Source organism: Lissotriton vulgaris, chromosome 3_1 (assembly GCF_964263255.1).
Source record: "Lissotriton vulgaris chromosome 3_1, aLisVul1.2, whole genome shotgun sequence".
In the NCBI taxonomy this organism is placed as follows: domain Eukaryota; kingdom Metazoa; phylum Chordata; class Amphibia; order Caudata; family Salamandridae; genus Lissotriton; species Lissotriton vulgaris.
Genome location: NC_141689.1, coordinates 815583446 through 815605209, shown reverse-complemented (window position 1 = coordinate 815605209; position 21764 = coordinate 815583446).

Below are 21764 nucleotides of genomic sequence, written 5' to 3'. Positions count from 1 at the left end.
GAGAGACGTTTGAGGTAGGTTAAAACATTTTTATGCAGTTAAATTCTTTCCATATCAACAAATGCATCAGTAAATACAGTTCAAGGGTGGACAAATGTGGTCTCGTGACCCAAAGACTAGCTATAATATGGCAGCCAATGGGTTGAGCATTTCTCCACCATGTGACAAGGGCTGTGTGAAAGTCTTTTATACACCATAGAATAGAAACAACAGTTGGCTGAAAAAGGCGTAGCTGCTTGTAAGGAGAGGTGGGATTAGAGAATTGCTGGCAGCATGGGCCTGAGTTCTGGGTTTGTATACACCAGACATCTTTGGCCCTTTAATAATGGATGACCAGTGCCCTGCAGCTGAATGGGACACTTTAGTTTTGTACATAAAAATACTGTCAATGTGACACAGAAATCTTGAAAGGACATGGCCCTGGACTTCTCGTGCTGTAAAGCTATAGTTAAGCCGAGCTCCTCGCTGCATTCCTGCAGCTTGTTGCAAAGTTTAGCTGCTGAGATGGAATGGGCAGAGATGGCATGCCCAGTCCTTTGTTGCTGCCCTGTTGCATCCCTGATGAAGAGTGCTACCTCCTCTTCGTAAATTCCTGGCTATTCATGTGCAGTGAGCAAACAGAGTTCTCCGTATACATTACATTTCTGTATAATATATATCAAGAAAATTATCAGCGCTGCTACCATGCACTGATGCTGGCAGTATATTGCAGACAAAGGAGAGTGATGCTTACCTTCGATAAGTTGCTAGGTTCACATGAAATGAGTGACCTGAAGTGCCTCTATGTTACTATGACAAAGTGCAAGAATAATTCACAGCACTGCCCTTCTGCAATGTTTAATACGAGTACATGCTATACAAATTAGTGTAGTGTATATCAGCCTTTCTTTAGAGGAGTTGCCATTAACCGTTCGGCCTGCACAATTACTAGCAGCTGTCAAGCGTGTATGACGGACAGGAATTCTACTGCTCACTGAACTCCATGGAATCTCGCAGAGTTTTTAGGTAACTTTGTGGAATTCCCTGGAATAAAACTATGGGGCATATTAGCAAGAACTTCGTTAAAATTATCGGCGTTTTAGCAGCAGTTTCCTGCCGCTAAAACGGCGATAATGGGCTTGCTAATATGCGTTATAGAATTCCAATCGAAGCCCAGGTTAGATGTCCTGCTACTTTGAAAAATCATCCACGAAAATATCCCCCGTTGACACATAATATTTCTGTAGACAATAGTCTGACGTGCAAACAAAATATTGCTCCTTTGTAGCTCACGTTGAAATGGGGTTGTTGCTGTGGGGAAGCTCCAAGTGGGTCAAACATATTTCTTCATCCCAAGAAGGTCACATCTTTCCCGGATTGGCTCTTGTGGATGGTCCCAGATCTTCAAAGGTCTGGAAGTTCAAAAACGTTGTATTCCTAATTTTGCAGGAGTCAGTCTCTTTGTCCCTTTACCTAAGGCTCCCAGACTTCAGTGGAAGCTCTTACCACTTTTAGGACTTCATCTTGGCAAGACTTTTCAGGGTCCAGGGCAGTTCCAGCTTGACCTGGGTAGCTTGTTGTCCATTAAAAAGTTTTGTTTTCAGTTTATTATGTGCTTGCACCGACACAGGAAGTCAGCCTACCGACCTGTGGAGTCTACTTATTTGTCATGGGTACAAGAGGGAGCAGATTCAGTCCTTCAGGGTTCCTATTAGGTCACAGAAAGTGGAGGGTCCATTGGGGATGCCACATTTATGCTTGGCATCATCTACTGGGTGAGGATGACTCCTCTGGCCTCCCTAGCCACTGGGGTAATGGTTCTCAAGGCCAACCATACCAATGTTTGCAGCAGTGCCCATTTGCCCAGCTTCAAACATTCCCTCTGTGCAACTTAATTCCAAAAGCAAAGATGGGAACCTTCTTTCCTTGTGCAGAGCCTGTCTGCCCATCCAGGTTGTGGCCAGAATAATGATCGGTCACCTACTCTATGGTCACTCAAAGCTGGTTCTGAGGGCAGTTCTTCTCTCACTGTGTTTGATGCCAGCCATATTTATTACCTTGAACCAGGTTGTCGGTGAGGATTACTCCTGGCCTCTCCCTAAATAATGGAGTAATTGATCACAAGGCCAACCATGCCAACTTTTGCAGCAGTTCCTGTTTGCCCTACTACACACATTCCCACAGTGCACCTTACTTTCAAAATCAAAATGCGAAAACCTCCCCTCCTGCAGAGCCTGGGTTTCCATCCAGGTTGTGGCCAAAGTAATGAGTGGTCACCTCCTCTGTGGTCACTCATACCTGCTTCTGATGGAAGGTAATCTCCCATTGGCTTTGATGACAGTCATATTTATGCCTGGTACCAGCTAGTTGGTGAATATGACTCTTTGGCCTGTTCTAAATAATAGGGTATTTGCTCCCTAGGCCAATCATGCCAACTTTTGCTCCATTTCCTGCTTGCCCTACAGCAAATAATCCCACAGAACACCTTACTTCCAAAATCAAAAATGGGAAACCTTCTATCTTTGTACAGAGCGCGTGTGTCTATCCAGATTGTGGCCAGGACAAAGAGAGGTCACCTCCTCTGAAGCAACTTAAAAGTGGTATGAGGGTAGCTCTTCTCCCACTGGATTTGGTGTCAGCCTGACTATGAGGACAGAGGCTGGTCTTCTCCAGGGGTCACCAAACATTTACTTTTGATTAAGCACCTAGTTCCACCCTAACTGTTCTTCCTGCCAGGACAACAAAAACACCCTACACCCAGGACATTGTCCCGGCTTCCAGAGCAGTTTTCACACCTCATTGAGATCAAGCACTTGGCTGGAAAGATGCTCGAAAGCTGATGTAAATTTGCCTTCATGCCTTCAGGTAAGGAAAAATGTAATTTTCCTGATATTTATTCAATATACCACTTCATCACTGAGTTGGGTGTTTAGTAAACATGGCAAATGAAGGGCTTTTGTAGCATTTCCTGTCAAAAGTTACAGATTATAATCTGGACTTTGACATTTTTGGGGATTCAGCTACAGAGTGACTTTAGTTTTTAAGGCCTAGTCATCAGAAGAAAATGCAAAAAGGTATAATTAGGAGTGACTTCTTCATATTTGAAAACAGGATTTCCTACTTATGAAACTGATTTTTTTGACAGTTTCTCTAGCAAGTGTTTAGACTGCTGCAGTCAAGATACATATAGAAGCCCTGTAATCATGTTTTCCAACGCCACTCTGCAGATAGCACAATTGGTATTGCAGTCTGTAGCGCCATTTAACTTCCAGGCCATGAGTACATTTTCTATACGATGAACTAGGGACTTATAGGCAAGTTAAATACATTAATTAAAAGCAAACCAGTTGTTTAAAGGGGAGCACCGGTACCTTACACCTGTTTAATAAGGTTAAAGTGCATTAGAATTATAAATCTAACAAAACAGATGGCCATTTTCTACACAATCTGATCTGTTAACACAGTTGAATGCTTCTGTCAGGTCCATAAACGCCAAATGTAATATACCCTTTTTGGCAATGGTATACTTCCCTATCACAAAGTGTAAATTTAAACATTGGTCCATGGTCCCTTTACCTGACCTAAAACCATATTGTAGGTTGGAAATAAAATGTCAGTGGTCCAGCCATGTCGTTAGATGGTTAAGTACAACCCATCATTTTGGCTTTGGCTGCTGAATCTAAAAGTGAAATCGGCCTATAGCATGTATTCTCATTCCTTACGCCCTTTTTAAAAAATGGGAACAATGACTGCCTTCTCCCAGGATACTGGGTATTCGTGTTGACACGCTGGATTACAAACATTTTCCAAAATGCAAGCCCAAACATTTGGATCAGCTTTATATAAATCAGCCGGGACCCAGTCGGGGCCCCGGACCTTTCTAACAGAAATGGATGTGATTGCTTTATGGAGCTCCTCAACACTAAAATGGTGTGGTGTACTAGTTTGCCCACTTCTCTCTACTCCTTAGATTCACCCAAATTTACATCACTGAAAATATTTCAAAAATACAATACCCATTTATCCGCTGGGATTAAACAACCAGTGTTAGAAGTAGGAGTTTCCGAAAGGAAAGGACTATTAACTACCAACCATAAATTAGAACTATCTTTCAGTATACTAGCCTGTTGCATCCCATGCCTGCTCCCTTAGCTCTGTCTTCCTATTCTGAACTGATAGCCTATAGGCCTTTCTTTTGTCTCTAATTTCTACTTTGTCTCTAGGGATGGATTTAAGGACCTGTACAAGCTCTGTATGGGTCACTGAACATGCTCCATTAAACCACCTTACGACCTTCAGGCATCTGATCCCACCCATAACCATGGGGTCAGATTGTATTTGTTTTGTTAGTTTCCCGAAAGCTGTTAAGATAGAGCTGCCCTGTATATCGGGGTCTAAACAAGACTCACTTTCAGGGGCACAGACTGTGTACAAATTATCCAGAAAGTTCTCTGGGACTATTGTTTCCCACTTTAGCCTGCAGGCCTGATCTTTGGTGCTAATATCTTTATTTGCCAGACAAATAGTAGGGTCTCTAGTTTCAATAACAGAAAGTGATATGGCAACAGTAACGGGGTTATGGTTGCTAAAACCTAACCAGGTAACAATTAGAACCTCAGTAAATAAAACTAGTGGAGCAGACAGTAGAATATAATCAATGGTGCTTGGCCTTCCATTCCCCGCCCACATAAGTGGGTACTGACGCCAAACTGTCTATTTGCTGAAGGCAACATAAATTTTGATTTGAAAGAATGCCTTCAAGCAAAACACCTGAAGGGGTATGCTCAAAATGACTAAATGAGGAAGAAAACTCCCCCTGGTCCTGGTGAAAAAACAATTTAAGTAACATTGATGGATATTAAAATCCCCTAGGATTATTAATTCATTATAAAAGTATTGTGTCTCCTCATAACATTCCAAAAACTCTTTTAGATCTTGCAGATGTTCCAACTCATGCCCCCTGGAAAATGAATTATAAAAATGATTCACTAGCACAGGGCACGATTCTTAAAAGACAGTTCTACTGCTAAAGCATTTTGAGATTTGAAGTCAACCAGACGTGTCCTACAAGAGAGCTTCAGTGAAAACATCAGCAGTAAACTCCCTCTAGCTCTGCCCATAATCAATAGAATAGCATATCTATGAAATGAAATGATACCATACATATGATACATAGAGAGAAAGTTTTTCCAGAGTAATTTCCTCTTTTAAACCTTATTCCCGCTATATTCCATGAGAGGACCTTTTCATGAGTGACCATAGTGGGAATTAAAATATGCGAAATTCCTGGGGTTGTAGTGGTTATTTCAACATGATCCTTGGCTGGTAATATATGTGTGTTTTGGGTCATGTTAACTGGAGATGTGCCCTGATATGTTTTGTCTTCTAGCTCTAGTCAGTCATTTTTATTCAGATTCTGGAGACTAGCTAGGGATTGGCATCGGTTAACACCGGTTACTCATTGGTAAGTTATTATCTCTATTAGTTTTATTGACAGGCCTACCTGATTTTCGGGGTATCTGCCATTGTCATTGCGTAGGGCATCTGCGCTGGCTAGGGGGGTAAAAATGTTGTAGCAAGACTACTCTAATTAAGGAGTTTGAACTACTCTGGTATGCTAAGCCTATTAGCATCTTGGTTTTCCTGAAAGTTGACAACTATGCAGTCTCCTACACCAATCTTTTTTGTTTTATGACCTATCCACCCCACTCTTCTGGGCATAATAATGTCAGATGAAATACTCAGGCCATTTATAAAAATTTTAGTACACCATGAGTCAGTTGATGTATTAGGTCCTGGGTAGTTTCCCTGGTTTCTTGAGAAAGCGAAGGGATCTCCTGTATGGGGAGCTGATGCAGGGGGCAGATCAAGTATTCTTTGGTTCATGACTTTAGGTATAACATGATTAGATTGGATACGTGTAGGTAGAACGTCCCTCTCAGAGTTCAAAGGTCTGCTTGCCTGGGCTACTTCGGAATTCTAGGCTACAGAACTGATTGCCTCCGGTATATTTGACTGGCTAGATCCACTAGGTATTCCCTCAGTCCCTAGAACATTAGAACATGGGCCGGATGGGACAGGTTGAATTTGATTTATATTCCGAGATGTAGTTGCCGCCCTCTACCCCCATTGGTTTTGGATCAAGTGTCGCAACACATTTATTACAATTGGTAATCAAGTCATGGACTAGTTTCTCAACTTTCTCCACTTTTAGCATTAATGACGCTAAGAGAGCCTTTGTCATTAACGCAAGCTTGTAAATAGTGTCCAATAGCTGCTCTAGGTTCGAATCAGATTGTAACAACAATTGTGTCTGTGTTTGAGTCTGTGGGGATTTCCTAGAAGACTTATTACAAGCAGTTAATTTTCTCCTGATGGTGGTAAGTCTGAGGCCACGTTGTTCTCTTCTGTTATTTTATCCACTAAAGTGTTAGATGACATGTCAGGTTCATCAGGGGAGAGTATTTCACATGAAGGCGCAGAGGCATTTGTGATTGATGAGCCTTCTAAAGAACCAACAAGAGATGCTAATTTTCCCTGTGCCCCTTCCTCACTAGCGATTCAGAAAAGGGGGTGGTGATGAACAGAGTGTCTGAATTAAGCAGACCACTCTTACCCAGTCCAAAGATCAGGGCTTGATCCATCACCGTTATTTATCTCACTGCCCCATCCCAGCTCAGAACCTGGCTATATGCAAATCAGTCTGTCCCTGGCCCAGTGCATCATGGGAACAGGGCAGACTAAACTACCAAGCCAATTCTTCACCAGAAAGGAGACAAGCTACCGGGGACCGGTTTCTGGCATTTCAGCCATCTTCGGCCCGGCTTGCTTGAATCCTGATGGAGCAGTGAGAAAGGGAATCATGTCTGAGTATACCCTGCCACACCTATAGTGGCCAAAAACGATTCAGAAAAGGGGGTGGTGATGAACAGAGTGTCTGAATTAAGCAGACCACTCCTACCCAGTCCAAAGATCAGGGCTTGATCCATCACCGTTATTTATCTCACTGCCCCATCCCAGCTCAGAACCTGGCTATATGCAAATCAGTCTGTCCCTGGCCCAGTGCATCATGGGAACAGGGCAGACTAAACTACCAAGCCAATTCTTCACCAGAAAGGAGACAAGCTACCGGGGACCGGTTTCTGGCATTTCAGCCGTCTTCGGCCCGGCTTGCTTGAATCCTGATGGAGCAGTGAGAAAGGGACTCATGTCTGAGTATACCCTGCCACACCTATAGTGGCCAAAAACGATTCAGAAAAGGGGGTGGTGATGAACAGAGTGTCTGAATTAAGCAGACCACTCTTACCCAGTCCAAAGATCAGGGCTTGATCCATCACCGTTATTTATCTCACTGCCCCATCCCAGCTCAGAACCTGGCTATATGCAAATCAGTCTGTCCCTGGCCCAGTGCATCATGGGAACAGGGCAGACTAAACTACCAAGCCAATTCTTCACCAGAAAGGAGACAAGCTACCGGGGACCGGTTTCTGGCATTTCAGCCGTCTTCGGCCCGGCTTGCTTGAATCCTGATGGAGCAGTGAGAAAGGGACTCATGTCTGAGTATACCCTGCCACACCTATAGTGGCCAAAAACGATTCAGAAAAGGGGGTGGTGATGAACAGAGTGTCTGAATTAAGCAGACCACTCTTACCCAGTCCAAAGATCAGGGCTTGATCCATCACCGTTATTTATCTCACTGCCCCATCCCAGCTCAGAACCTGGCTATATGCAAATCAGTCTGTCCCTGGCCCAGTGCATCATGGGAACAGGGCAGACTAAACTACCAAGCCAATTCTTCACCAGAAAGGAGACAAGCTACCGGGGACCGGTTTCTGGCATTTCAGCCGTCTTCGGCCCGGCTTGCTTGAATCCTGATGGAGCAGTGAGAAAGGGACTCATGTCTGAGTATACCCTGCCACACCTATAGTGGCAAAAAACGATTCAGAAAAGGGGGTGGTGATGAACAGAGTGTCTGAATTAAGCAGACCACTCTTACCCAGTCCAAAGATCAGGGCTTGATCCATCACCGTTATTTATCTCACTGCCCCATCCCAGCTCAGAACCTGGCTATATGCAAATCAGTCTGTCCCTGGCCCAGTGCATCATGGGAACAGGGCAGACTAAACTACCAAGCCAATTCTTCACCAGAAAGGAGACAAGCTACCGGGGACCGGTTTCTGGCATTTCAGCCGTCTTCGGCCCGGCTTGCTTGAATCCTGATGGAGCAGTGAGAAAGGGACTCATGTCTGAGTATACCCTGCCACACCTATAGTGGCCAAAAACGATTCAGAAAAGGGGGTGGTGATGAACAGAGTGTCTGAATTAAGCAGACCACTCTTACCCAGTCCAAAGATCAGGGCTTGATCCATCACCGTTATTTATCTCACTGCCCCATCCCAGCTCAGAACCTGGCTATATGCAAATCAGTCTGTCCCTGGCCCAGTGCATCATGGGAACAGGGCAGACTAAACTACCAAGCCAATTCTTCACCAGAAAGGAGACAAGCTACCGGGGACCGGTTTCTGTCTTTTCAGCCGTCTTCGGCCCGGCTTGCTTGAATCCTGATGGAGCAGTGAGAAAGGGACTCATGTCTGAGTATACCCTGCCACACCTATAGTGGCCAAAAACGAATCAGAAAAGGGGGTGGTGATGAACAGAGTATCTGAATTAAGCAGACCACTCTTACCCAGTCCAAAGATCAGGGCTTGATCCATCACCGTTATTTATCTCACTGCCCCATCCCAGCTCAGAACCTGGCTATATGCAAATCAGTCTGTCCCTGGCCCAGTGCATCATGGGAACAGGGCAGACTAAACTACCAAGCCAATTCTTCACCAGAAAGGAGACAAGCTACCGGGGACCGGTTTCTGGCAATTCAGCCGTCTTCGGCCCGGCTTGCTTGAATCCTGATGGAGCAGTGAGAAAGGGGCTCATGTCTGAGTATACCCTGCCACACCTATAGTGGCCAAAAACGGTTCAGAAAAGGGGGTGGTGATGAACAGAGTGTCTGAATTAAGCAGACCACTCTTACCCAGTCCAAAGATCAGGGCTTGATCCATCACCGTTATTTATCTCACTGCCCCATCCCAGCTCAGAACCTGGCTATATGCAAATCAGTCTGTCCCTGGCCCAGTGCATCATGGGAACAGGGCAGACTAAACTACCAAGCCAATTCTTCACCAGAAAGGAGACAAGCTACCGGGGACCGGTTTCTGGCATTTCAGCCGTCTTCGGCCCGGCTTGCTTGAATCCTGATGGAGCAGTGAGAAAGGGACTCATGTCTGAGTATACCCTGCCACACCTATAGTGGCCAAAAACAATTCAGAAAAGGGGGTGGTGATGAACAGAGTGTCTGAATTAAGCAGACCACTCTTACCCAGTCCAAAGATCAGGGCTTGATCCATCACCGTTATTTATCTCACTGCCCCATCCCAGCTCAGAACCTGGCTATATGCAAATCAGTCTGTCCCTGGCCCAGTGCATCATGGGAACAGGGCAGACTAAACTACCAAGCCAATTCTTCACCAGAAAGGAGACAAGCTACCGGGGACCGGTTTCTGGCATTTCAGCCGTCTTCGGCCCGGCTTGCTTGAATCCTGATGGAGCAGTGAGAAAGGGACTCATGTCTGAGTATACCCTGCCACACCTATAGTGGCCAAAAACGATTCAGAAAAGGGGGTGGTGATGAACAGAGTGTCTGAATTAAGCAGACCACTCTTACCCAGTCCAAAGATCAGGGCTTGATCCATCACCGTTATTTATCTCACTGCCCCATCCCAGCTCAGAACCTGGCTATATGCAAATCAGTCTGTCCCTGGCCCAGTGCATCATGGGAACAGGGCAGACTAAACTACCAAGCCAATTCTTCACCAGAAAGGAGACAAGCTACCGGGGACCGGTTTCTGGCATTTCAGCCGTCTTCGGCCCGGCTTGCTTGAATCCTGATGGAGCAGTGAGAAAGGGACTCATGTCTGAGTATACCCTGCCACACCTATAGTGGCCAAAAACGATTCAGAAAAGGGGGTGGTGATGAACAGAGTGTCTGAATTAAGCAGACCACTCTTTCCCAGTCCAAAGATCAGGGCTTGATCCATCACCGTCCATGCACTGGGACAGGAATAGATTAATTTGCATACAGCCAGGTTCTGAAACTGGGATGGTGCAGTGAGCTAAAAAACGGTGTTGGATCTAGCCCTGATCTCTTGACTGGGTGAGAGCTTTCTGCTTAATTCAGAGACTCTGTCCCTCACCACCCCTTGTTGTAAATATTTTTGTCCACCCTAAGCGTGGAAGGGTATTCTCAGATGTGAGACCCTTGCTCATTGCACCATCAGGATTCAAGCAAACCGGGCCGAAGACGGCTGTAATGCCAGAAACCGGTCCCCGGGAGCTTGTTTCCTTCCCAGTGTAAGAATTGGCTTTTGTAGTTTGGTTTGCCCTGTTCCCATCATGCACTGGGACAGGAATAGACTAATTTGCATACAGCCAGGTTCTGAAACTGGGATGGTGCAGTGAGCTAAAAAACGGTGTTGGATCTAGCCCTGATCTCTTGACTGGGTGAGAGCTTTCTGCTTAATTCAGAGACTCTGTCCCTCACCACCCCTTGTTGTAAATATTTTTGTCCACCCTAAGCGTGGAAGGGTATTCTCAGATGTGAGACCCTTGCTCATTGCACCATCAGGATTCAAGCAAACCGGGCCGAAGACGGCTGTAATGCCAGAAACCGGTCCCCGGGAGCTTGTTTCCTTCCCAGTGTAAGAATTGGCTTTTGTAGTTTGATTTGCCCTGTTCCCATCATGCACTGGGACAGGAATAGACTAATTTGCATACAGCCAGGTTCTGAAACTGGGATGGTGCAGTGAGCTAAAAAACGGTGTTGGATCTAGCCCTGATCTCTTGACTGGGTGAGAGCTTTCTGCTTAATTCAGAGACTCTGTCCCTCACCACCCCTTGTTGTAAATATTTTTGTCCACCCTAAGCGTGGAAGGGTATTCTCAGATGTGAGACCCTTGCTCATTGCACCATCAGGATTCAAGCAAACCGGGCCGAAGACGGCTGTAATGCCAGAAACCGGTCCCCGGGAGCTTGTTTCCTTCCCAGTGTAAGAATTGGCTTTTGTAGTTTGGTTTGCCCTGTTCCCATCATGCACTGGGACAGGAATAGACTAATTTGCATACAGCCAGGTTCTGAAACTGGGATGGTGCAGTGAGCTAAAAAACGGTGTTGGATCTAGCCCTGATCTCTTGACTGGGTGAGAGCTTTCTGCTTAATTCAGAGACTCTGTCCCTCACCACCCCTTGTTGTAAATATTTTCCTTCCTCACTAGCAGCGTGGTTCTGAAGACATTTTCCAGCCTCTAATGATAACCGTTGCTCAGTCAGGGCTACTCCTGTGTGATCGCGTGTGCAGATTTGATCAAAATGACTCAATTTTGCCAGCCATACAAAACCATAGGTCCCCCATGTGAAGCGGGTATTTTCATTTTGCCCATTTGCGGACACTGAACCCAAAGCCCTAGTGTCCCTGTATAAGGTCACAGTAAAATAATAGGACAGTCAGGGCAAATGGGATAATTATAAAATACCTTAATTTGTTGACTGGTTCCTGTCAAAATTCTAATTTTCCAATATACAACTAGAGGGATCAGGAACAAAACAGCAAAGAGGTCAGGCCCATCCCAGCCTTCTCCCGTCACTGACAGGTGCAGACGGTCCGGCCCTTGGCTTGCAGAGTTTTTAAAGAGCCTCTTGACGTGTAATGCGGGTGCCGGCGGTGATGGCAGCCGCAAGGCAGCCTGGGACCTGAGTCCTGTCCTGCTCCCTCTCTGGACCACAGTGGCAGCAAGCAGCAGAGTTTTCCAGGCTTTCTGCGCTGCAAGAGCACTGCAGAGTTTTTACAGCACCTCTGGGCATGTGATGCGGGCCTCGGCGGCGGTGGCAGCTGCAAGGGAGCCTGGGACCTGGAGTCCTGTCCCACTCCCCCTCTAGGCCACAGTGGCAGCAAGCAGCAGAGTTTTCTGGGCTTCCCGCTTTATGGGGCCCATCAGAGTTTTTAAAGCGCCTCTGGGCGCATAATGCGGGCGTCAGCAGCAGTGGCAGACGTAAAGAGCCTGGGACCTGAAGTCCTGTCCCGCTCCCCCTCTGGACCACATTGGCAGCAAGCAGATCTCAACAGACATGTTCTGCTGAATCAGAGAGGTAGGAAATGTTGTTATATCACCTACATTGATAGTTAAGTTACCTTAGTAAAAAAAGAGAGTCCAAGGTAGGTGTTGTAAGTGTAATACTTTACTGTAATGTTTATTTTTTTGCACCTTTTAACTAGTTTTCTCTATTCAGGGTGCAGAAGATACGCAATCATACAATTTTGAAAATTTTTGTACTAAATATGTACTTTGAAACGGTTTAATAGTGACATATTTACTTGTTCATGTTTTACTGGGTAATTTTTACTGACTTTTTATGTTTTTTTACTAAAAAAACTGTTTAGGACAAGCTGTTGTTTTTAAAGACTCAATACTTGTTTTTTTCAACTTTCCTGATGCTTTTTGTGGTTTTTTCAATAATTGAAATTTGTGTTTTTTATGGGTTCTGCTATGGAATATTTTTGTATGTCAGTAGATGGTTCTTATTAAACAACAGACATTTCAAGAAAAAAGATTTCTGAAGGTAAGGTTCAAATATTATTTTAAAATATGCCAAAAATATTGCCTTTTTATGATTTTGGCGGTGTGAAAGCGGGCCGCAATGCTGCAGCCCTTCTCCCACAAAGCCAAAGCCCAAACCGACTGCCCACCATAATAAGACTTTTTAAGTCACTGGTGACCAGTTCTTTGCCATTCCCATGGATGTGCCTTTAAAATAGACACTGCCATGGGAACGTCAAAGCCTGTTCCGGCACAGACTGAAATGCACAATTCTGTACATTTCTTTCCATGCAGGAACATGGGGCAGACAGGGGGCACACCATGGCTCTCTACATGAACCCTATGGTGCAGAGGCACAAGTGGGCCCTGTGGGGCATCCTTTGTTTCCTCGCTGCCACACTTTTCATGGTGATTGCACCACCATGAAATGTGCAGTGGTGAGGAAACTCCTAATATGCTTGTTGGTGCAGCCGGGGGCCTGCCATCATATTAAGGGCTGCATGCCACTGCACCACCACCAGTGATCGTGGACCCTGCCAGCAGTAGCAGTCATGTTGTGGTCAAACCGCCACAGTCCTAATGCCACGTGACCCCATTTGTCACCTCAAAACATTTGAAATGCAACTTAAACGATGAATTTAGTAAATAAATTACAGTAACAGGGTGTGGTAAAAGGTAGTTTTATTTGTATTCAAAACATGCAAAAAGTACTAGAAACAGTTCTCACATACATTGATAACAGAAGTCAAAAGTAAATAGAAGATGGATATATACTAGTCATCAATGTAAAAATACTGATCTCCATAGAATCAAAAAATGAGTTGATCCTAAACCTAAGAATAAGAAACTAAAAAAATTGATTTTAACTGTGACTAAAAGTAAGAATAGGTTACACGCTGAGGTTTGCATTATGTCAATGAGACCATCTTCAACACATCAATGAGTCTGGTGATATTTCACTGACCATCTAAAGTAAAAATGTATATCACATTTACAACTGATTATCTCAATAATAAATAATTAGAAAAACACACGGAAATAGTGAGAGTTATTTTAGGAATTTAAAATTGTATTGACAGATACCTATAGTTTAATTAGACGAACAAGAGAAATTTAGAGATATCTAGAGTGAAGTATATATGTGCAGGTATTTACATGTAATGTGCACTGTTTGATCCCCAAGTTTGGATTTAAGGGACAATACATGTCAATTGTTGCAAAGCCGACACTATAGTGGTGAACAGGTTTCTTCAAAGGTATAGTGAAGTCGACCTAAGGAGTAAGAAGGCTCCATCATAATGTTCCCCAAAAGGGAGTCAAATCATTTTTAGAAGAATTTGATTATACTTACTTCAATCAGATGTTGGAGGACCTGGAACAAATCAGAATATAGTGTATCACATCATCCTGTATAGGGAATAGCAGAGGATAGGCCACTCTTATTCACTCTGAAAGAGACAACCTGGCTGAGAAATAAATTGGTTGTTTAAGCAAGAACCACCATGCATCTAGGGAAAATCGTTAAATGCATAGGTGATTAAGAGTGAAATATGTAAGTGACCTATCTTGGGACGATAATGTGGGGGAAAGAGTTTCTGTTAATGCTAAAACTAACCTGCTACAGTAGTACAGATGCACTGCATTATTTCAAATGTCCTTACATACAATCCATTAGCAGTGTGAGGATGCTTATTTCACTGATCTGGATGCACTCAGATATAATAACATGTTACCGTAGTTTACCACGTGATCAAAGTGAAAGGCAGTGCGAATGCTCTAAAAAACACAAAATGGAAGTGTAATATTAGATTTGACAAAGTTAGCTCATTATTGAATGTGGGATGAGAACTCTGGTAAAATATAAGAGGCAATCATATCTCATTTATGATGTGCAAATTCAATAGTAAATTTAAGATTAGGATTGAGCCCATTTATTCATTCATGAAATTCAAGAAGACTGTCAGTATTACCTTTCCAGATAAGGAAAATATTGTCTATGTAACACATCTATTTGTTTATTTATGGTTTCTATGGATTCTCAATATTTCCAATGAATTTAGTTTCAAAGTTGGATACATAGACATTCACTATAGCCAGGGAAAAAACTGCCTCCTCTGCAACACCCTTTACTTGCACATAAAACTGGTTATCAAAAACTAAAAAGTTGCTACGCAATGCCAAATAGGTGAAAGCTATAATAAAGGAATTAGGAACGTTGTAAGGACGGGGTGTAGTGTTTAGCATTTAGTAGATCAGGGACCTCCTGTAGGGATATAGTGGTGTACAAACTCTCTATGTGCATACTTACAAATAGTTCTTCAAAGGGATTAAATGGAAATTCTTCTATGGCATTAATGACAGTAGTATCCCTTATATATGTTGGATGATTGGCAACAAAAGGTCTTATAAAGAAATGAGGATTTTGTGCCAAAGGTTTGAGAATCAATTTGCACCCAGAAATAATAGGAGCTCCAGGTGGTGTGATCACATTTTTTTGTATTTTTGGCAAGGTTTATATAGCTGACTCTTTCTCACTGAGCCACCCTTCTTCTAAACCTGTGCTTAAAGCATACATTTGTTTTGCTTAGTTCTGTTGTGGGATTTCTTGAGAGTGGTTTGTAATGTTCAAAAAAGCTAAGTTGTCCAAGTATCCATCCATGTATTTAAGTCTATCATCAGAACCATGTGACCTTTATCAGTTGGTTTGATAATTATATAGGACCAGAGCTTTAAGTGAGCAGACGTTTTTTTTTAATTGAAGGGTAGTGGATCTCTCTCATTGTAAATGTCTGCGCATTATAGCATTGCATAGGACAGAGTTTGATGATTATGGAGCACTTTTTGCTGGTATTTCATTAGGTTGAATGTGGAATTTATGGAAATCGTGGAAATGATTGTCAATCTCAGTCAAGATTGCATGTCAAATCCCAGCTCACCTGAGTTTCTGTTCAGTTCTGATGGAGGTTGAAGACAGTCCGACCCCACCCTGAAACTGCTTGTTCCAACACACTAGTTTTAAAACAGTGCACTAAGAACCAGAAGCTCAAAGGAAGGGGGAAAGTGGATAAAATAAAAAAAGAGAGACAACACCGTTCTTGCGTTTCCACTGTAGAAGAGCTGGTAAAATCTGCGACCCTCTCTGACTTCTGTAGAAACTGGTGCCTAATGAAACATAAACAAAGAACAGATAAGTGCAACCTATCCCTAAATGTGTTCCTGGCTAAACCTTAATCTTATTAGAAATTCTCTTCCAAAAGTACCTCTTGGATCCTGGTCTCAAGCTTCCAGGTTTGGAATGTGTTACTGTTCTGGGATGTGCTTTCTATTAATGTAAAACTTCTGTAAAATCAAACGAATATCATTATCAGAATTACCAACGTCTAACATTCACCTTAATATAACTAAAGCCTAAATTCTTAATGGCAAACTCACTTTTCACACATTTCCAGACTTTTTATAAAACAAATACTGTACTTTTACATCAAAATACAGCAGGTAATATGTGCAAGTCCTTGATTTACTGTTTGCCTTGCTGTCAATGGTTTCCTCTGTTCGATTCTTTAAAAAGTTCCATGTAAAACAATGTTTATTTCACAAAGTTCCACAAAGTATTCTTGTAACAAAGGGTTTGAACCACAAAGTTTGTGGGAGATATCTTATTCCAAATTGTCTTTACGTGAATACAGAAATCGCAGACAAAGTTCTTTCAGGTAATAAAAGGTTTTGCACTTACTTGTTGCTGAAAAGGAATACTGATCAGTCTAACCTTGACCTCTTTCTCTTTTGCAGGTCGATTGCAGTGGACAGAAGAGGGGCTGAGGCAAGAAGTAGCCGGAAACCAGAAGAAGGAAGAGCCAGAAGCCATGCCCGTTGAAGTCAATGAAGGTCTGGAGAGAGCAGGAGTGCCAGCGCCAAAGGATCTATTCTCAGGTAAGTGGGAGGTAGACGAGCACAAGCACTGGGTGAGGCTCAGGGGCTGCCTTTTATAGACAGAGCTGGGTGTGGTTCACAGAGCTGGGTGTGGTTCTCACAAGCAGGTGTGCAGAGCTTCAGTTATTATGCTAATGAGTTGAAGTAACACATGGCCTAGGGAGGAGTGTTCTAAATAAGCCTTGGTAAAAGCAAGGTCCAATGTTTTCTAAATAAGCCTTGGTAAAGCAAGGTCCAATGTGCAAACAAGACAGCAATGTTCAAACTTGTGAATACATTGAGCAACATACACAGAAGTCTTAGGGAGGGGCTGAGATAACAAAAAAGGCTTTCGGTAGTATGTTTAAAGAGAGCTATTACAGAGACCACTAGTGCAATGAGAGGGGACAAGCTCTTTGCTGTGCACAAACCCCAACAGTCGCCCCCCTCAAAGGCCCTCCTACTGGACGTGGTTTCCATGGATTTTTTAGATAAAACTGTGTAATCAACCGTGGGGCATGTACATAGGACGCTGGTTCCCATGAATTCTCAGTTTTGTCATATCCTTTCCATTCTACTAAATAAAACAGACGTCCATGAATTCTTTTTGCATCTTTTATGCTTTTCACTTCATATTCTAGATTTCCCTTAATTGGTATGGTTGGCGGTGGTGGTTCGGGTCGGGCATTTGGGTTTTACGGCTTAAGCCAGGACACATGGAATGTAGCATGTACCGGGTATTCTTTTTGTACGTCCAATTTTACTGTTACCTTGTTTACTATGGCAGTTATACTAAAGGGTCCAATTAAACAAGGTTGCAGCTTTCGGGATCCCTCTATATTTAGGTTCTTTGTGGAGAGCCATCCTTTGTCACCGATTTTATACATTGGGGCCTCAGATCTGTGTTTGTCTGCTTGTCTTTTCATGCTTTCCTTGTACTTTAATAAATGTTTCCTGGCCTTGTCTTGTATGTCACCTAATCTCGTTAGTCTATATGTTACTGTAGGCAACAGGGAATCTTCTAATAAAATGGGTATAGCTCTCGGATGATACCCCTGCATGAAATAGAATGGTGAGCAAAGTAGAGCTGCATGCTCAGTATTATTATAAACAAACTCCGCTACAGGGAGAGCTTCCAACCATTCACTAGAATATTCAGCCAATAAACAATGTAGCGTTTGAAGAAAGGTTTGGTTCAGTCGTTCAGTTTGTCCATCTGTTTCTGGATGGAAAGCAGTGGATAATGCCACATCTATTTTCTGTTTTTCACATAATTTTTTCAAAAATCTAGAGTTGAACTGGCTACCTCGGTCTGACACCACTTTACTTGGCAAACCATGTAAACGCACAATTTCTCTTGTAAAAATATCGGCAAATTCTGCCGCAGTTGGCAATTTCCGTAATGGTACAAAATGTGCCATTTTAGACAATCCACTATCACTAATACTGTTGTGAAGGATTTTACTGGTGGTAAACCTACAAAAAAGTCTACACTCACAGTGTGCCAAGGTTGTTTGGGTGATGGCATTTGTATTAACAAACTGTCAGGGGCCTTATGAGAAGATTTATGTCTTGCACAAACTGGGCAGGTAGTAACAAATTGCTTAATGTCCTTACTCATATTGTCCCACCAAAAGTGTTTTCGCACGTTTTCCAGGGTTTTTACCCAGCCAGGATGACCTGCCAATGGTGAGGCTTGATGCCAAATTATCACCTGTGTTTGTAATTCTGTGGTGGGCACTAACAGCATGTTGTCGTGATACAATAAACCTCGTTGTATTGAGTTATGGGAATCCTTTAACCAATATTGAGGTGTCATTTGCATGTGTGCATTATATAGATCTGTGATGAAATTCTTCTGTTGTACTGGTGCCAAATGTTTTTGGGGAGGAATGATGGGTTCTCCTATTTTGTCTTGTTTCATGTCTGAGGAATGTCCGTATCTAGATAACACATCAGATTGAATTTGTTGTGCACCTGGTCTATAGGTTATACCAAAGTCAAATGTACTAAAAAAATGTAACCAGCGCATCTGACGTGGAGTTAATGCTTTTAGTGATCCAAAGAACTGTAGGTTCTTATGGTCAGAAAAGAAGGTAACAGGATACTTGGCTCCCATTAAATGGTGCCTTCATTCAGGAAAGGCTACTTTGATAGCTAATAGTTCTCTTTCAGCCACAGTGTAATTTTGTTCATCTGGTAATAACTTTTTGGAATAGAAGGCTATAGGATGTAATTGGCCATCTATTGCATCTCGTTGAGAGTGAACTCCTCCTAAAGCTACTTGTGAAGCATCCGCTTCGCAAAAAATGGCAAGTCAGGATCAGGATGTTTCAGAATTGGGGCTGAATGAACTTTTGTTTCAGGGGTTGAAAGGCGTGAGCCGCCTCATCAGACCAAAGAAATTGTTGCCCGTTCCGCAACAAGGTGGTTATTGGGGCCGCAATGTCTGCAAAATGAGAAATAAACCTCCTATAAAAATTGGCGAAACCCAGAAATTTCTGAACATCCTTCACAGATGATGGTTCTGGCCAATCAGTAATAGCACTCAATTTCTTTTCATCCATAATTATTCCTTGAGGTGACAGGCAGTATCCTAAAAAGTCCACTTTGCTGACATTAAAAGTACATTTTTCTAATTTAGCAAAGAGATGATTTTCTTTTAACTTTGATAATACTGCACGAACATGTTGGGTATGTTCTTCTGGGTTCTTAGAGTAAATGAGGATGTCGTCTATGTATACTATGACACAAATGTCCAGGAATTTGTGTAGGACCTCATTTATAAAGAATTGGAAGGCCGCAGGGGCATTACACAACCCAAAGGGCATTACTGTTTACTCAAATAGACCAAACGTTGTCTTGAAAGCTGTCTTCAACTCATCCCCCTCTTTTATTCGGACCAGGTGGTAAGCTCCCCGCAGATCTAGTTTAGTGTATACAGTAGAATGTCTTAATTGATCCAACAACACAGGTATTAGAGGAAGAGGATATTTATTTTTTATTGTAGCCTTATTTCGTCCTCTATAGTCGATACTCAAGCGCAGAGATTTATCCGGCTTCGGGATAAAAAAAGTGGAGATGACACCAGAGATGTGGAATGTCGGATGAACCCAGACTGTAGTAGGTCATCTAGGTAGGTTCTTAAATATTTGGTCTCTTCGTCAGTCAAAGCATATACTCAGTTATTAGGTAAAGGGGTCCCTGGGATGAGATCTATACGGCTGTCATATGACCGATGTGGGGGTAACACACTAGCCTTGACTGGATCAAAAACGTCTTTAAAGTCAGAAAATTCAGGAGGGAGACTTGGTTTGTCTTGTGTAACACTAGCACAGTGTATTACTGAGCTCTGTTCTGTACCTGCTTCTTGATAGCAATTGGTTCTACAGAATGAGGAATCCAAAGTAACTGTTCTGTTCACTCAATCAATTTTTGGGTTATGGGTTGTTAACCAGGGTACCCCGAGAATCAAGCCAAAATTAGGGTTATCTATCAGATCAATTCTAATCATCTCTGTGTGCCCGTTTTGACAGACCATGACAAGAGGACTTGTTTGTTTTGTGATTAATCCAGAGGTCAATTCTGACCCATCCACTGCACATACTGCTTCTGGACAAGGCTTTAGGCAAATAGGAAGACCTAATGTGTTAGCTAACTTATTATCCACAAAATTTCCTGTTGCTCCTGAGTCCAGTAGGACAGGGAGAGAATGTCTTACTTGGGTAGTAACAATTAAAAAGATCTGAATTATGAAATGTCTAGGTATGTGCGGTACCATGAAGGCTGCAGAATTAGAGGTTTGACTCAGTTGAGGAGATAGAGGAAACAGTACCCTTTCGTGAGTTTTTAGGTTTTACTGGAAATTCTCTGGCAAAATGTCCTGCCTTGCCACAATATAAACATAATTGAAGTGTTCTCCTTCTTTCTTTTTCCTCTGACGTGAGTGGACCTCTGAGTGTCCCTATTTGCATAGGCTCAGGTTCAGGGAGCTTATTATCTGTGTCTTTCTTCTCATGTCTAATAAAAGTTAACCATGATTCCAGTTTGGATTTATCTCCATTTCTTTCTCCTAGTCTGCGTTCCAATTTCATGACTAAATCTACAAAATCAGAATAGTCTTCTGGCAAATCAACGATATGAGGCAGTGCGTCTTTTAACTCGTCTCTCAAACCTTTATAAAAAAGGGAGACACGCTTTTCTTCTGGCCAACGTGGCTCAGTGAGTAAACGATTACAACTAGTGGGATAGATCAACAAATCCTTGTTACCTTGTTTAAGATTTAAAAGCTCATTATCGCTTGCCTGCATAAAAATGTGTTTTGCAAAAAGGCTGGTCATAGTACCTTTAAATTGATTCCAATTATGGAGGATGGGATCATATCTATCCACGAAAGGAATTGACCAATTGGCTGCTGTACCGCCCAAATAAGACAAGATGAATGCCACTTTCGTAGCATCAGCAGGAAACTGTTGTGGTTTACAAATGAAGTGTAATTAACATTGATTGATAAAAACATGGAATTTGTTACTATCTCCATGAAAACGTTCAGGTGCTGCTAAAGGCACAGCATTAGGAACATTAACAGTAACCTCAACTAGGGGGGAGTTGCATGTTTTGCTCGCGCCCCTATCTCTGAGGAGGTTTTAAACACAGGCGTAAAAGCTGTGTTCCACTGAGATTCCCTAGTTTTATACCTGCTTAAATCCTGTTTTAAAAAGGTGTTTTCCAACTTTAATTTCTCTATTTCCTCTTGCATATGTTGCAACATGCCAGACACTGATTCATTATGGGCCAAATCCTCGTTTAGGGCCTGCGCCATATCCGTGGTGTCAATGCCCTCTGTTTCTTCCCCGGCATTCATCGTCCAACAGAACTGAATATTTTAAAGGCTTGTGCTTCTGTCAAAGCCCAGCTCACCTGAGTTTCTGTTCAGTTCTGATGGAGGTTGAAGACAGTCCGACCCCACCCTGAAACTGCTTGTTCCAACACACTAGTTTTAAAACAGTGCACTGAGAACCAGAAGCTCAAGGGAAGGGGGAAGTGGATAAAATAAAAAAAGAGAGACAACACTGTTCTTGCGTTTCCACTGTAGAAGGGCTGCTAAAATCTGCGGCCCTCTCTGACTTCTGTAGAAACTGGTGCCTAATGAAACATAAACAAAGAACAGATAAGTGCAACCTATCCCTAAATGTGTTCCTGACTAAACCTTAATCTTATTAGAAATTCT